The sequence below is a fragment of the Cheilinus undulatus genome, linkage group 21 (assembly GCF_018320785.1).
Source record: "Cheilinus undulatus linkage group 21, ASM1832078v1, whole genome shotgun sequence".
Classification (NCBI taxonomy): domain Eukaryota; kingdom Metazoa; phylum Chordata; class Actinopteri; order Labriformes; family Labridae; genus Cheilinus; species Cheilinus undulatus.
Window position 1 is genome coordinate 38,255,690 of NC_054885.1, and position 6,000 is coordinate 38,261,689.

The window sequence follows — 6,000 nt, forward strand, 5'->3', positions numbered from 1 at the left end:
CTCAGCGCTTCATTGTCAGTGGAATACACAATGACTGAGTGAGGTGTGTAATGATGGCTGTGCTTCTCATCTCAGCAGTGGTAACCAACTAGATGCACACAGGCATCTCTACAGTAACACAGTAGCCTCACCTTAACCCTTATCAAACATGAGCTCTCTACAGTAACACAGTAGCCTTACCTTAAACCTGATCAAACATGAGCTCTCTACAGTAACACAGTAGCCTTACCTTAAACCTGATCAAACATGAGCTCTCTACAGTAACACAGTAGCCTCACCTTAAACCTGATCAAACATGAGCTCTCTACAGTAACACAGTAGCCTCACCTTAAACCTGATCAAACATGAGCTCTCTACAGTAACACAGTAGCCTTACCTTAAACCTGATCAAACATGAGCTCTCTACAGTAACACAGTAGCCTCACCTTAAACCTGATCAAACATGAGCTCTCTACAGTAACACGGTAGCCTCACCTTAAACCTGATCAAACATGAGCTCTCTACAGTAACACAGTAGTCTACCTTAAACCTGATCAAACATGAGCTCTCTACAGTAACACAGTAGTCTACCTTAAACCTGATCAAACATGAGCTCTCTACAGTAACACAGTAGTCTACCTTAAACCTGATCAAACATGAGCTCTCTACAGTAACACAGTAGTCTACCTTAAACCTGATCAAACATGAGCTCTCTACAGTAACACAGTAGTCTACCTTAAACCTGATCAAACATGAGCTCTCTACAGTAACACAGTACCTTAAACCTGATCAAACATGAGCTCTCTACAGTAACACAGTAGTCTACCTTAAACCTGATCAAACATGAGCTCTCTACAGTAACACAGTAGTCTACCTTAAACCTGATCAAACATGAGCTCTCTACAGTAACACAGTAACCTACCTTAAACCTGATCAAACATGAGCTCTCTACAGTAACACAGTAGTCTACCTTAAACCTGATCAAACATGAGCTCTCTACAGTAACACAGTAACCTACCTTAAACCTGATCAAACATGAGCTCTCTACAGTAACACAGTAACCTACCTTAAACCTGATCAAACATGAGCTCTCTACAGTAACACAGTAACCTACCTTAAACCTGATCAAACATGAGCTCTCTACAGTAACACAGTAGTCTACCTTAAACCTGATCAAACATGAGCTCTCTACAGTAACACAGTAGTCTACCTTAAACCTGATCAAACATGAGCTCTCTACAGTAACACAGTAACCTACCTTAAACCTGATCAAACATGAGCTCTCTACAGTAACACAGTAGTCTACCTTAAACCTGATCAAACATGAGCTCTCTACAGTAACACAGTAGTCTACCTTAAACCTGATCAAACATGAGCTCTCTACAGTAACACAGTAGTCTACCTTAAACCTGATCAAACATGAGCTCTCTACAGTAACACAGTAGTCTACCTTAAACCTGATCAAACATGAGCTCTCTACAGTAACACAGTAGTCTACCTTAAACCTGATCAAACATGAGCTCTCTACAGTAACACAGTAGTCTACCTTAAACCTGATCAAACATGAGCTCTCTACAGTAACACAGTAGTCTACCTTAAACCTGATCAAACATGAGCTCTCTACAGTAACACAGTAGTCTACCTTAAACCTGATCAAACATGAGCTCTCTACAGTAACACAGTAACCTACCTTAAACCTGATCAAACATGAGCTCTCTACAGTAACACAGTAACCTACCTTAAACCTGATCAAACATGAGCTCTCTACAGTAACACAGTAGTCTACCTTAAACCTGATCAAACATGAGCTCTCTACAGTAACACAGTAACCTACCTTAAACCTGATCAAACATGAGCTCTCTACAGTAACACAGTAGTCTACCTTAAACCTGATCAAACATGAGCTCTCTACAGTAACACAGTAACCTACCTTAAACCTGATCAAACATGAGCTCTCTACAGTAACACAGTAACCTACCTTAAACCTGATCAAACATGAGCTCTCTACAGTAACACAGTAACCTACCTTAAACCTGATCAAACATGAGCTCTCTACAGTAACACAGTAACCTACCTTAAACCTGATCAAACATGAGCTCTCTACAGTAACACAGTAACCTACCTTAAACCTGATCAAACATGAGCTCTCTACAGTAACACAGTAACCTACCTTAAACCTGATCAAACATGAGCTCTCTACAGTAACACAGTAACCTACCTTAAACCTGATCAAACATGAGCTCTCTACAGTAACACAGTAACCTACCTTAAACCTGATCAAACATGAGCTCTCTACAGTAACACAGTAACCTACCTTAAACCTGATCAAACATGAGCTCTCTACAGTAACACAGTAACCTACCTTAAACCTGATCAAACATGAGCTCTCTACAGTAACACAGTAACCTACCTTAAACCTGATCAAACATGAGCTCTCTACAGTAACACAGTAACCTACCTTAAACCTGATCAAACATGAGGTCTCTACAGTAACACAGTAGTCTACCTTAAACCTGATCAAACATGAGCTCTCTACAGTAACACAGTAGTCTACCTTAAACCTGATCAAACATGAGCTCTCTACAGTAACACAGTAGTCTACCTTAAACCTGATCAAACATGAGCTCTCTACAGTAACACAGTAGTCTACCTTAAACCTGATCAAACATGAGCTCTCTACAGTAACACAGTAGCCTTACCTTAAACCTGATCAAACATGAGCTCTCTAAAATAACACAGCAGCCTTACCTTAAACCTGATCAAACATGAGCTCTCTAAAATAACACAGCAGCCTTACCTTAAACCTGATCAAACATGAGCTCTGTACAGTAACACAGTAGCCTTACCTTAAACCTGATCAAACATGAGCTCTCTACAGTAACACAGTAGCCTTACCTTAAACCTGATCAAACATGAGCTCTCTACAGTAACACAGTAGTCTACCTTAAACCTGATCAAACATGAGCTCTCTGCAGTAACACAGTAGTCTACCTTAAACCTGATCAAACATATGCCTGATGAAAGCTGCTGTTTGATTTACTGCTCTGAAACTCTGATGTGTCTTCTGCTAATGCCATATTAATTCTGTGCTGTTTAATATCATTTTTGTAACTGTTGTATCCTGCCAAGGTACTTTAAATGTTGGTTGTTAACTCTTTTCCAGTGCATCATATGGAGCATTTAAACTTGACTGTATGTAGTCCTTTTAAAAATACACGAGTGGGTTAAAGTGATATGATTTATTATTGGATCATAATTATCTTGTTGCTAAAAACTGCAGTTTGAGATATCTAAGTTGTGTTTATCTGAGAACTGAATAGAAAGTGTGTACTTAAACATTAAAATTAAAATCAAAAGGTAGTCTTAATATATTTCCCTTTGGTTTGCACCTTATTTCCTCTACTTTTCTTCTTCAGATCAAAAGTTCCAAGTCTCAAATTGAATCATAGGTTGAATTAAAGATCTATGAATCACTTCCTTGAATGTTTGATACTAACCTTGTTTGACAGTCTCTCTCTTAATAAAGACTACCCTATATTATCTCTTCTGGGTTCGTTTTATCTTGGTAATGTATGTGAAGTAGCTGTAGTGATAACCAGTGTTAGCTCCTATAGCTGCAGGGGTCTGCATGTCCCTAAGCAGATCCCCATACAACTTAAAACGTACTACAGCCTCTTCCCTAATGCTAAGCCATTTCATAGAAAAACAGAATTAATACAATTTTCCCAGCCTGTGTCTGTGAATGGGGTGATGGGCCCATTGGTCTCCACTGTGTGCATACAACACTCCAGAAAGAGAAGTACATAGATCATTTTTCACTTCATTTCATAACATTTAAGTGTATAGATAATCAATGTAAATCTTCCCAGAACGTGCTTCACAGGAATTTTAATTTTATCGTTATTGTTTGATGTAGATGCAGGTTAAAATCTTATGGATAGTAATTTGAAACACACACACACATATATGTATATATTAAAAATCAGAATATAGACGTATATAAATATGCATAGACGTGAATGTAAACACAGCCTTTAGCCAATTAGCAATAAAGTCACGTACAACACCGCTTCTTAAAATGATTTCTGTAACCGCGGTATGTAATTTGCAGTGTGTTTTTTGTGATTTTTTTTAGTTACTGTAACCTCCTGTGTAGTTAAATGTAGTCAAATAAATGGATTTACACATCTATCTACATCAAATTGATCGATAATTAGTCCATTCATTCGTCCGAAAGCTACAACAGATCTTTGAGCTCGGGACAGTTTTCCAACCACAGGATGAGAAGCCCGATTATGTCATGCATATCGGACCCCAAACGTAGCTGTCTGCGCTATTTGCCAGTTAAAATAACTTTTAAAACTGACCGATTACAAAAATATGTGCAAGAAGTGAGAGTGACAACAATTTTATTTTTACTTGTAATGGAATGAAGATTCAGCAGTCAAAAGATTAGGTACTCCCTCGCCAGGGATCGTTTAAATACACGATATCTCCCATTGGCCCACCGCCTAAGAGGGACATACTTCGATTTAATTTTTTTTTGATTAATCTCCCAGCCCTTGTGCTCATTATGATTTACTTCCATGGATAAAGAAGATCAGATGGTTTTAAATGGTTAAGATTTTACTGAATAAACAGTAGTTCTAAGTATTGACCAAAAATGACCAAAAACAATATAAAAAACAGAAATATTTGCTGTATTTATCTTAGTAAAGCTGTTTCTATAGATGATGGTATGTGTGTTTTATATTCATTATTCTATCAACACTTTTGTCTCTTCCATGTCTGTTTATCAGGAAAAGAAAACACTAACATTTATTAAAATCTACAGTTAAAAATGTGAATTTATTCTTTACTTAAAATGACATCAACATTCAGAAAGGAGATGAAATAATGCTTCAATATTTGAGTAATATTCATTATCTTTAAAGTTTGTTATTGAAAATTAAAGTGTTTCAAGTGTTTCTGCTCATGGTAACAAAAGTAGGAAGTAGTTTTTGTACGGCTGTCCTGTTCTCGTCTCTCACTGTGACTCTCTGGCACAGAAATACACAGCAGAGTCTTCAGCCTTCAGACTGTTCATCTGCAGATACAGCTGCTCTCTGCTGTTGTCTCTGGAGATGGTGAACCGGCCTCTGACTGAAGTAGAGTAGTATTTGCTACTGCCACCACGATGAATCCAAGCGACCCACTCCAGTCCTTTTCCAGGAGCCTGTCTAATCCAAGCCATCCAGTAGCTACTGAATGAGATCCCAGAGGCTGTACAGGACAGTCTGTGGGATTGTCCAGGACTTTTAACCACTGGTCCAGATTGTGTCAGAGTCTGAGCATCAAACCTGCTAACACAGAAGAGAAAAGCATGAGATAGAAGAGTGTGAGAAGACTTTGTTGAATAAAGATGAGTGAAGATCTCCACCTGCCCAGCAGACAGTTAAAAGCAGCAGTCCTGTCCTATAGTCCATCATGTTCAACTGTGTGTCCACTGTTCTCTGTCATCCTCTCTGCAGTCACAGAAGTAGAGGAGGAACACAGCTCACTTTGCATTCACTCCTCCTTAAGAGAAGAACATTTGATGTTTTTGAATGTGGGTATACCATTATAATCTATGCTCATTTTTAAGTAAACATTACTCTTGACTAAGCATTTCTTGGGTACATCAAAACATGCTGTCAAACATGTTCCTCTCTATAATCAGGTGAAAAACAGAATTGACACCTAAATACTTAGTAGTAGATGTCATAGTAGTAGTGTGAGGAATCTTCCATATCAAAGTAAACTTTGTTGTCTTCCTTTTCCATCCCTGAATATGTGATTTGTCCTGAAAATGATCTGCTGTTCTAAAAGACTTAAAATGACTCCATTTATACTCAAAATGAAATACTTCAACACTCCGATCAGTAATGGAAAACAAGATCCTCATTCTGTGTCAGTGCTCAGAATCTCTTTACTGTTTATCACACTCTGTGTCAAGTGTTCCCAGTGATGGTGGTAAAAGAGGAAGTAGTTTTTGTACGGCTC